Raw genomic sequence first — 12,858 nt, 5'->3', positions numbered from 1 at the left:
GGTAGAGTGAGCCATATATAGAGCTCCAACAATATGGCCATGGTGCCATTTCTTTTGTGTAATATATTTTCCCTAATTAATGTACTGCGTATAGTACACCAAAATATGTATACATGATAATATAAGCCATAATGATTGGCAATGCACATTAGACATTTGATAGCATCAAGGATATTGTATAATCTCATACTATTTTCTAGTTACTTGTATGTGCAATGAACACAATGCGAGCCTAGATAATGACTCTTTATAAAATTTATTAGTGGTGGGCGAACATGATCTCATGAACATAAGTGATGTTAATAAACAATATTTATAAAAGTATGAAGCTTCATGTGTTTGCAAAAAAAATGCCATATGCTTTGGAGTAACCCTTAAGCTTTAAAGTAATATATGTGGTCTTGCAGACCATTTCTGACATGCTTCCTTTTGAGAGAAATTTCCATCTCAAGTGTGCAATAATGGCATGCCCTATAAGAAATACAATGGATGATGGCCAATCATATCTACATTGTGATCAAGTTCAACTATGTGAGTTATAACAACTTATCCCATCTTGTGTAAGAAAGATATGGCCAAGGGGTGTTGTTTATTTTGTGTAAGATATTCACCTTGTATCCATTAACAAGGCCTTTTTTTTACAGAAGATATTGTAATGGTGCTATTTATTGCATATTAGAGATTTATCACTTTTACATATTTATCTATAGCTTATAAAAATTTTGATTCACTATATGATATGGCCATCGGGCCATTTTGTATGTGCAAGAGATTTGACATGTATCCATTCACAAGGCCTTCTTTTGTACAAAAGATATTGTAATGGTGCTATTCATTTTGTGTAAGAGATTTGTCAATTCTACCATTGACAAGACCTCTTTTTTTAAATGAAAAGATATGGTATTTCTCTCTAGCATTTAAAAATATTGATTCACTATAAAGAGACAAATACACAAAAAATAGTATGCCAACTTATAAAATTTCTGATTCACTTCTAGAAAGAGATAAATATACCAAATTACAATATGATATCTTGATGCTCAATAATATATTCTACACACGAGAGTTTCTTTAACATAGGGTTAATTTCAATAAAAACGACAACACATATGAGAGTCCTCTTAGAGTAGGGTGCACTTTAATAACACAAAAAACACACAAGGGATCCCCCGTAAAGTACGGTGCACTCTGATAACACAAAAAACTTAGAGGGGAGTAACCCTACACTAGGGTGCTGTAGAGCGGTTCTCTCTACCGTGCAATATAGTACTCATAGAGTACTACTGATCAACAAATGTATTGAGAAACACAATGTCAATCCGAGGACTCGACCCAATTAGTGCATGAAGGCTTATCCCTTGCGGGAGAGCTCACATACACGAACCACCACTTGACGATTCAACCACTCAACACCTCAATCAATCTCTCAACCCCTTAAACCCACTACACTAATCAAGAGAACAAGTAATGCATGGCAATCTCTTAATCCCATTCAAACATCGATTAAATCTTAGCTTTCCCTAATGCCAGCAAATCCATAAGCGTGCATCTACTAACCCACAAGCTTAAGCAAGCATAGAATGTAACATTCACAAACCCACAAGCTCATAGAGAGAGTCTATCCATGAATAACTCATTGCCAATGAAGTGGGCAAGAGCTCGCATCAATGGAGACTACACACATACACACTACAAGCATGCAGCATACACAAGAGAAAGAAAGAAGCATTCAACTAATCATAGATTAATCTACTTCAATGATGCTAAAACAGAGTAAGAGAATGAAGTGGACCTATACTCATTGGAGCTTGATGCTCATTAGAGTACAATAGAGAGAGAGTTAGAGAGTTGCCATAGCTTGAGAGCTCAAGAGCTTCACTCAATAGCCTATGAGAATGGCCAAAAACGTCCTCTTTCTTTAGCTAACATCTCTTTTACAGAAATGTCACTAACCCTAGACCTCTTTCACACATGGGCGGACAACCCCATAAGTGAGCGTTGCTTAATACACTTAGAACTCTCATTTAGAACCCCTAAAACGGTTTACATTGCACTTCGACACAAAAATATGGAAAAATTATGTGCGTCTTTATGTTCCCATGGCTACAATCCTGCTTTCTCGCATTAATTGCTTCCGGCCTCCTTCCATAATCCGTGTTCCCGTGAGTGAATATTCCCCCCTTCCTAAATCGCGCACGTCCTCGGGCACGGTAGAAACAAAAGCTGCAAAAAACAATGGAAGACAAGTAAAGTCTTTTATTGAAAAAAAAACAGCAATGACTATCTCACACATGAGCATGCAAGTGAAAGGCCGATTAGAGTTTTTAAAGAGTGCTAAAAGAAGCGTGTAAAGACTAGTCAAAGTGAGACTAAGTGGTAGATAGTGCTATGCAAAGGCAAGTATGCTTGTACACCACAGGTTATGACCGTAGTCTCAATGTCCTACAAGTGTTTAAGTTATTCCGAAGTGGCAACCCTACTCCTAAATATAAGCCATGGTGATTGGACCTTTCTTTCTTTCTTTTTTTGTGTGTAAAGAGCTGAAGATTAAAGAGAAAGTTCCTAGACATCATCGAGGTGTTCTCATTCATGTCACTCTCACTCTCAATGTCACTTCACTTTTACTCATAAAAGAGTCACACTCTCACTCTCACTCTCATTCAGGTCACTCTCACTCTTTTTCATAATGGAGTCACACTCTCACTCTCACTCTTCATTAACACTCCCACTCTAACTCTCACTCTCTCACTCTCAAGAAAAGGCTTTAAACCCACATTCCAAATTCATCATAAAAAATCATTTTCCTTCTTTTCAAGAAGTTCAAATCTCATCTTGTCTCCCTTAGGTCCACCTCAAAAGAGATAGAGTATTTTGATTACAAGATTAAGCCTTCTCACACTCTTCATAGCCATACTTTTGTTGTCTCTCATAATCACATATCCCATTACATGCAAAGTATTATGTTAGCACTCGGGGGGGGAGGGGGTGTCACTTATAAATATGTAAACGTAGCACGTGGGTTCAACAAAAGGGTTTTTTTAAATCTATTTTAACACCTTTTTACATACAGAAGGATACCATTCGAAGGGGGTATTTACACATTGAAAAGAAAAAGGGTGTGTTTTATTCATGAAGAATATACAGATAAGGTGTCTTTAAATTAGGCTTTGAATGCACGTGATATAGAGAGTTTACATATAGTGAACCCCCTGAGTGTTAGCACACCCTCTAGACTGAAGATAACTATCCAAAACATTATTAGATTTGTTGTGTACAACCTAGAGTGTAAATTCATCAATATACATCATCACATTCTCTTTTACATTTAAGCTATCATTAAAATCATGACTTTGTGGGAAATCAAGTCAAATTATTGTAATATGGGTATCAACTTGCACATTAGATTCAACAAGAGGAGGAACACATCTTTTACAAAGGGAAAGATGTAGAGTAGATGAAGAACGTGCCCTATAATCAAGGGGCACACTAAATTTTACCCTACTTCTACACATGTGCCTACACCCGAGTACCGTTAGGGGTACCACCATGCCAAATATTGACCACTTTTAAAGGCAAAAGACAAGCCACAACACGAGCCATGAAAGTGAGTCGATTGAGTGATTGGAGTGAAGTTATCAATTACTCAACGTCTCAATCGAGTCACAATCTTTGAAGTCCAAGAAAGTCACCATCTTTGATCAAGAGTGAGTCGTTTGAGTTATTGGAGTGAAGTCGTCAGTCACTCCGCATCCCAATCAAGTCACAATCTTTGAGTCGATCAAAGTGGCCATCTTTGATCGAGAGTGCTGAGCTTCAGGGGCAAGCATAGAAAACTATTGTTGTCATAGGATCATCGATGATGGTCGACAATGACATGGAAATGCTCGGACGTAGCAATGACTTGACTAATGTGTGGAATGGCCACCATCATGATCACATGCACACAAACACACACTAGTTAGGGTTTGATCCCCAAAGGGATTTTAACTCGAAACCTCTCGAATGAGAGATCCAAGCTCTATCCACTAGGCTACCGCCTTGGAGACAGCTCACTCTTTTTTGGGGAAGTGGTTAGGCACGATTAAACAATGTTAGGCCTGTTGGGTGGGGCACCTGTTGCCCAGTTCACAGAGATGCAACATGCAAACCAAGCGGCCATGCATGCTGCCACCCTCGAGGCGGGAATGTATGTTTTTGCTCCTATGCATGAATAGCACCACAGACAATTGCTATATTCGAAGAAATATAAAATCGTTCATATAGAAAAAATATATCAAGTACCGACATGCACACTCGCATCATGCATGTCTCTATTGTCGGTCTCTTGACATTTCAAAAAAATGCTCGTTGAAAACGTATAAATATGTGAGACCATAAATTTCCGGTCCAAGGGAGCGACCATGGAAAACACTACGTGTTCTGCAGTTCATGTTGAAGTTGTGGCCTCAGGCGACCTTTTGATGAACATCCACATTACTGAACTGAGCGCAGGCATGGCCGGCTCTACCGAGAACCTTTGCGAGCCTGGCTCTTCTGAAAGCCTTAGCACGAAGCATGAAAAGCCAGAAAATGAGACATCGTCACCACAGTACGATGACGTAAATGAAGTGCGTAGTTCTCTTCTCGAAGAGGATAGTTGCGCTTCAGGAGAAGGGGCGAAGTCGGATGGTCTGCACGTCAATGAAGAGATCAGCAGTCGCAATATTAACAGCGTGATGGATAAGGCCTTTATTGAGAGCCTCTTCACACAGCTTGCACTACCCGCTCAAGTTGAAGAAACGCCAGATAACTGTCTCTCTGGTTTTACCTGTAATAGTGTATATAATAACGGTGATGCATCTGAAACATTATATCTTGCAGATGAAGAGACCAGGTCCTCTACGAGCTCAAACCAGGGCTCCATTCTTGAGAGCCTAGCCATGCTAACTAGCGATGCCGCTATTAGTACAGACGAGCAACGAAACCCAGACGATGAGGTGCTACGTGGGACAGTCAGCCTTGTATCAGTGGATGAAAGAAATCAGATGGGTGTAGATGAAATTACGGACCGTGCTCTTGAAGAGATCAGCGCAGATTGCGTCGTTAATACCATGAAGGATGCGGCTTATAGCCCCAGTTTTGTTAATCATACAGAAGAAGGAGGTCTCAGTGTAGACATGTGTGGGATTGAGAAGGAGCCTGCTCAAGCACAAGAGTTCAGCACAGACTACGTCGTGAATACAATCAACGATGTAGCTTATAACGATGGTTGTGATAATTATACAGAGGAAGATGGTCTCATCATCGAAATGTCTGAGATTGGTGAGGAGATGGCGGAAGCTCAAGATGCTTGTTGTGATGTGAGAATGACGGAAGCAGTGGATGGCTTCTACTGGGTGGACAAGATGTCATGTCAAGATGATTATTGTGATGTGGAAATAACCAAAGAAGTGGATGGTTTCTGCTTGGTGGACAAGGTGCCATTTCCAACCTCCGTTCTATGGCACCCCATGGTCATCATAGAGAACTACTACCCCTTGGTGGACAATGCATCCCCACATGGAAGGAATATGACCCAATCTAAACATCAAACATGACTATCGGTGTATTGAAAGCTCTTCAAAAAGTTACTCCCTAATAAGATAGTCACCAAACATGATTATCGGTTGTGAAGGCTCTTCAAAAAGCTAGTCGAACATGATTATCGGTTTGGAAGGCTCTTCCAAATCTTCATTCGCTAGTCCCAAACAAGCCTACATCATCAACTAGTAATTTTGTAGTGCTTTTACTTGAATTTTCATTGGATAAAGCCTCTTCCATCTTTTCATTGGATAAAGGAACATAATTTTGTGCATTACCTTAGTGATTAATTGAAATTTTTAGTTCTTTTAATTGAATTTTCATTGTATAACCTTTCTGGTTTATCGAATTAAACATTTAAAAAAGAAACTAAGTTTTTGCCTTGGTCTTCTATGGCTAAAGAAAAACCCTAGGGTGGAAGGTGTCACCTTTAACTAGAGCACATTCTTCTAAGGTTAAAACATTTCTCTAAGGTGGAAGGTCTCACCTTTAACTAGAGCACATTCTTCTAAGGTGAAAACAAAACCTAGGGTGGAAGGTCTCACCTTAAACTAGAGCACACTCCTCTATTAAGCAGATCACTACCATGACACATGATATAATAGGAGTATCCAAATCACTAGTAAAGTTCGTGCACTTAATTGGTTGGTGATGGTATGAACCCCATTCTTCCCAATTTTATGGGCAACTTGACTAAGGTATATGGAAGGTCTACCTCTTTTCTTTACTAGATGATGTATGAACACTAGTTTTCTAGCCTAGTAGGACATGAAATATACTTTTTAAAGATAACAAGGTGCTTTTCTTAGTCTAAACCCTTTCTCTAATGCAATGTTGGTGGATGCTCTCTTTCAGACCATCACATACATCAGGCGAGTACAGGAGATCAGCGCACATAGATACGTTAAATTACTAACGATTGGCACAGACGGGAGATGAGTCTTGGTTTTCTAGTGTCTCTCAGTGGTTCACATTACATGGTCTAGCCAATTTGGCCTTTTGAAGGAAAATATCTTACATAGAAGAAATGGCACCATGGCCATATCTTTCTTACACAAGAAGGGCTAAGTTGTAACTCACATAGCTCAACTTCATCTCACAAGATAGATATGTTTGACTACAATCCAATGTATTTTCTATAGCTGGACATGCCATCAATGCACACTTGAGAAAAAAACTACTCTTAGTATAAGCATGTAGGAAATGGCCACTTATATTAATTTAAAGATCTCTCAAAATTTTGTGTTTAGCTTAAGGGTTACCACAAAGCATGGTAGATTCTGTTTTACAAACACATAAAGCATCATACACTTTTAAATAGTACTTTTATCAACATCACTTATGTCCATGAGATCATGTTCGCCACCACCACTGAATACTTTTTATAGAGAGTCATTGGCTGGGCTCACACGTTGTGGTCATTGCACATACAAGTACTGTAGATGATAGGATGCAAGAGATTTATGAGGTTCTTGAGGTAGCCATGGATAAGCTACAACAATATCAAGCCATGAAATCATGGGCCAAATTTCAAGCACCCATATATCTACCGTTTTCCAGTTATGACCCCTGCTATCAATAAGCTCAGTAATCTCTTAATGGCTCACATGCAAGTCCCAACTATAAAAATTTGTTTTTGCCATTACTATGAATGAAGCTATTTCCATGTGGGAAACCTTCGGAATCATCATCATCATTGGAGAGGAAAGGGAGCTCATTGCACAATGCTGCTCTTGAATCTTTTATTTGATATGAGTTTTCTAAATTTTCTCTCAATAGAGACTTGCTGTTTTTTTATATTGTATGAGCTATAGTTCTATTTGTTAGCCCACTCTTTAACACATATTTACTATGAATGGATTTTATGTTGTTGATTTAATACAATTTTGTTATATTTGAAATCACAAGTGTTTTCATAATTTGTTCTCTGTCGTGCTGCACCCTACTTTAAGGGGACTCCCTCTTGTGGTTTTCTCTATTATTGTAGTGCACTCTACTCTAAATGGACTCCCTTCTAAGTTTTTTGTGTTAGTGACCCTGGGAAAATTCCAGAGAGCAAGCCTATGCATATACCATTGACACTGCTAGATTTAGTGCATGTATTCATATTCAATTTCTTAATTGCACGCGTTTTGTGCTCGGTGTATTGATGTGGTTAGTGATGGGTCACCATTAATTGGAGGTCCAGAGTGGTTGTGAAGAAAACTCCCTTTTTCATGTGCAAGATGTGAGAATGTTTATGTACGTGAATGACGAGTGACAGTGGAGCATATTACAAAATGGGGATCTTTTGAACTAATGCCAGCCAACTTAATGTTGCAAGCGAATTCCTCTGTTAGTTTATAAACTTATGCCTTGAAATGTAAACTCATGGTTTGCCATATGTAATGTTGAGTGTCATTTTGAAATATGGTTCCTTAGGATGAGTTGGGCATGGACATTTGTGCACGAGTACTACACAATATGCCTCATTATTCTGTCATCATTGGGGGAAACTTAAGGAAGAACTTGGAAAGTGGAGCATGTTCAATACATTTGGATGACCCAGGATTTCCTCTGCATGAGATAGAGGAAGAGGATGTCATGGAGGAGACGATCACTCACTTTTTCAAAGGGACGGTGAGGAAGAGGCACTTAACTTCGAAACATAGGAAAGAGAGGATGTGTTACACAAGGAGGCTAACAAACCTTTGTAGGAGGGTGCAAAGTACTCAACTTTGGAGGCATGCTTGGAAATCCTCAACTTGCAAACAGCATATGGATGAAGAAATAATAGTGTGAATATCCTTCTATGGTTATTAAAGAAGATGCTCTCAACAAATAAATTTATGCCCACACGAAGAAGTTATGCTCAAAGAATACTTTCCAAGCTTGGTATGGATTACACTCAAATTCATGTATGTCCTCGTAATGATTGAGTACTATTAAGGAGTGCCTTTGCCAATGTCAAGCAATGTCCAATTTGTGGAGAGGATATTTATAGGAAGGATTTATATAGGGTCCAAAAATTTTGCAAAAGGTATTGAGGCAATTTCTTATTATACCTCGCATTTAGCATATTTTTTGGTGTAAATCCATCACTGACTTAATGACATGGCATGTGAACCATCATTCAACCGATGGTGTGATGAGAATTCCCGTTGACTCATTGGCTTGGACTCACACTCAAGATGGATTTAATTGTCTAGCATCGTCTTACAAAAGTTAAGGACCCTTCTCGTAATAGGTAAGATGGCAAAGCACTTTACGGTAGGTCAAGCAGGCAAAACCATGTTCACCTATAGAGTGGTACACATTGTTAGTAGTTTAATCCTTAACCATTGCTTTCTTCTTTTTCTTGGACTTGATTTTCTTGCACAAGTTCTTCTTGGCCCTCTTGGTTGCCTATGCTAACTCATCAAGTCCTAGATCTTCTACATCCACAATGATGACTGACTATCTCACCTTTGAATTGAGTCCTTTTGTGTCGAAGTGATCATCATCAAACTATGTGAACCCCTCCATTGGTATGTCACCAAAGGTGGCTGTAAATTGGTCTCTCTTTAGCTCCTTTAACCTCGGACCCTACCGATTTCCCTCTGATAGGGTGAACCCATTTGGATTTAATTGTACATCATGGTAAACATGGCCCATTGTTGTTATGAATTACAATATTCCTCCAATGGAGGTCCATCAAGAAGGGTCATATGATGCTTGCGTTTCTTGTGACTGGGAAGCAGAAGGTAAAGAATAAGGTAAAGAATATGGACGTATACCTTGAGCCCTTGATTGATGAGCTCGAGAAATTATGGAGAGGCCTAAGGGTGCATGATGTTTATCATCTAGTTTCATGCCACAATGCAATGGTATCTCGATGTGGACTATGCCTGATTTTCTAGGCTATACGGAGTGCTTACATATGTCAGACTCATAAATTGATTCTTATCCAAGCATGCACAAATGATTCATTTATAACTCTTATTTATTGTAATGTCTATTGACTTTAAGTTCATACATGTAAATTTTAGAGATCTCACAAAATCGCAGGATATAATGTGTATCCAATTTGTTGTCCATCACTTGTTTCAAAACAAGCACATGCGCTAAAGAAAGTGGTGAGACCATGTTCTTTTTGGAGGCTCCTAAAAAAAGGACTTAGCATTCCTTGGAATTTTTTGCACCTCCTTTGTATCCTATTTATTGATCCAATGAAAGGAGTTGCATCGGCTTCATTTTTTCTATGTCTGGTTCAACTTTCTTAACAACTTGAATTTGTACATTACTAACATGTTGAGTAGAACCACCACTATTATGAGTTGTATGACTTACATCTTCTAATGATGTGTCTTTGTTGGAACTTGTTGGATTCATGAAGTGTATAGCAACAACATAAAGTAAGCATGCTTTCTACGCATTTCAAATTCTTATGTGCCCATTCCTAAAAAACTTCTTTGACCATTATATCATAGTCAAGCCATGCTTTTTGAAAGTAGTACAACTTGTACTACTATCTTTGTCACTTGCACTTGGAGCCTCTTGTACGTTATTTTTTCCTAGATTTCTCGTAGTAGTAGTAGCAGAGGTGGCTATTTCTATTGATTCCATAGTCTCTTGATCAAGTTTAGTTTTTTCCAAGTTAGATGTAAAAAAAACCAAGGTTAAACGTCCAAAAAAGCTTTAGTAATGTCAACATATTAAAATAGTGTCACATATGATTGACATACATAAAGTTTACATCATTTAATTTATACTTGAAAGTTGAAACTGAGAATGGTTACAAACTTTCCAAACTGAGAAATGTATTGTGGGTTAGGAGAGAAAAAAAGTCATTTCTCTTGTTGGCAATCATGGTACTTGTATTACATAACACCATTTAGGATCTCTTTGGTCTAGATGAAATATAATCTAAAAGAAAGAGCCACAAAATAGTTACAAGAAAATATATACAATGGCTTCCTTCGATCTGTAGATCCATAAAAATTGAAAATCAAGTGTAAACTTGTTAACAATGTTGTCATAGAACGTATGTGTCTCTTGAATCTTGCCATAATTTGAGTGCCAAAATGTCTACCTTCTGACCACATTGCATTATGCGCTTTATACTACAACCCAGTTAAAATATTTAATATGGCTTATATGTACGCAATTTAGTACTCAACATTATATATCTTGGCAAAACATCTTTACTTACATGGAAGTCTCATCCCCTTGCATACTCCCATTCTTCTCTTGTAATCTCCTCTTCCATCCTTTCGGCTTGATCTAGGGAATCTCTAAGCCATTCAATACTGAAATCCTTTGGAAGAGCCTTTAGTCTAGGTGGGTATGCCATGTGCCTTTGTGTTGATCTCTTAAATGCTCTTCTCTCCTTTGTCCTTGTCTTTTCCATGTGATACCATTGGTTCATCCTCATCGTTATGCATGAATCTATGCATAGATGCATCAATTTGTTTCAAATATTCAAAGATGTATACGAGGGACTTTTGCACCAACCATGCTTCCTTCTGGCGGCCTTGCTCTTTTCCTCAGAAATCCCTTCATGATTTCATGGAGCGCTCAAGAAAGAACATCCCTGGCTATGAACAATGCCACATATAGCCACCTCATCCACCAACTGAACTAGAAGGTGAAATTGAATTGTGAGTATGCTTCCTGGAAAGCTTTCTTCAATCATACACACTGCCTCAATCAAGTGAACTCAAACCTTCTCAATTGAATCTGGATGAATCTCCTTTGACTCTATTCACCTATTCAACAAAGGAATAAATGCTAAATTAAAGATTAATAGATAATTTCAAAGCTATTTGTTATACCAAGCGCACCAATCTATAGTTTTGATTGGAACTTACCCTGCCAATCCACCTAATTTATAGATGGCATTCAGATCTTTCTCTTCTCTGCACCCACCAATTGATATTGGAAGTATGAACTAGTGAAATCAATTTTTGAAAATAGTAAAAGATCAATATAGAGTCCACAAAACATAAACCGAGGAGTGCCCAAAAAATAGATATAGTTATGTAGGTACCTGTATCATCTTGAGCTAATCATGTGATTTGAGACCATACAATTGATGCTCGCCTTTCTTTTTTGTTATTGTAAATGCACCCTTTAATGAGTTCATTACACGGTTAATGTTCAAAAAGGTAAAATTGATTCTTGATATTATTTTCCTCTTTCCTTGTTGTTAACCTCCATGGCGCCTTTGATAAAACCACCTTGTTAGTGACTATCCTTGCCCATGCATTTTAATTCTTGCATCCGATATCCTTACATCATCCCTTATTGCGTGGGTGTCTTTTCTACCAATTAGATGGTCCCAAATCATTGAAGCCACATTCTTAAAAATTTATATTGAATCCAAAAGATGATTTATTCTTAACTCTATCCAATATGGTAGAGGATAGAAGATTGAGTACCTTTTCATGCCCACAGGTGTTGTGATGGCAGTCACCCTTCATCTCTCGCTCCACTTTCCAAGTTCTTCCTTAAGTTTCCCCCAATGACAGAATAATGAGGCATATTGTGTAGTACTCGCGCACAAATGTCCATGCCCAACTCATCCTAATGAACCATATTTAAAAATGACACTCAACATTACATATGGAAAACAATGAGTTTGCATTTCAAGGCATAAGTTTATATACTAACAGAGGAATTTGCTTGCAACATTAAGTTGGCTGGCATTGGTTCAAAGATTCCCATTTTGTAATATGCTCCACTGTCACTCGTCGTTCACGTACATAAACATTCTCACATCTTGCACATGAAAAAGAGAGTTTTCTTCACACCAACTATGGACCTCAAATTAATAGTGACCCTTCACTAACCACATCTATACACCGGGCACAAAAAGTGTGCAATTAAAAAATTGAATATGAATACATGCATAGACTTGCTCTCTGGAATTTACCTAGCGTCATTGTAAACATCGTTAAAAAAACTAATAACACAAAAAACTTAGAAGGGAGTCCCTTTATAGTAGAGTGCACTACAATAATAGAGAAAACCACAAGAGGGAGTCCCCTTAAAGCAGGCTGCAGAACAGAGAACAAATTATGAAAACACTTGTGATCTGAAATCAGACAAAATTATATTAAATCCACAACATAAAATCCATACATAGTAAATATGTGTCAAAGAGTGGGCTAACAAAAAGAACTATAGCTCATACAATATAAAAAAACAACAAGTCACCATTGAGAGAAAATTTCGAAAACTCATATCAAATGAAAGATGCAAGAACAACGTCGTGCAATGAGCTCCCTTGCATGTCAATGATGACGATGATTCCAAAGCTTTCCCACATGGAAATACCTT

This window comes from Cibotium barometz, chromosome 46 (genome assembly GCF_041138505.1).
Source record: "Cibotium barometz isolate CiBa-2024 chromosome 46, ASM4113850v1, whole genome shotgun sequence".
In the NCBI taxonomy this organism is placed as follows: domain Eukaryota; kingdom Viridiplantae; phylum Streptophyta; class Polypodiopsida; order Cyatheales; family Cibotiaceae; genus Cibotium; species Cibotium barometz.
This window is presented reverse-complemented; position numbering follows the sequence as displayed.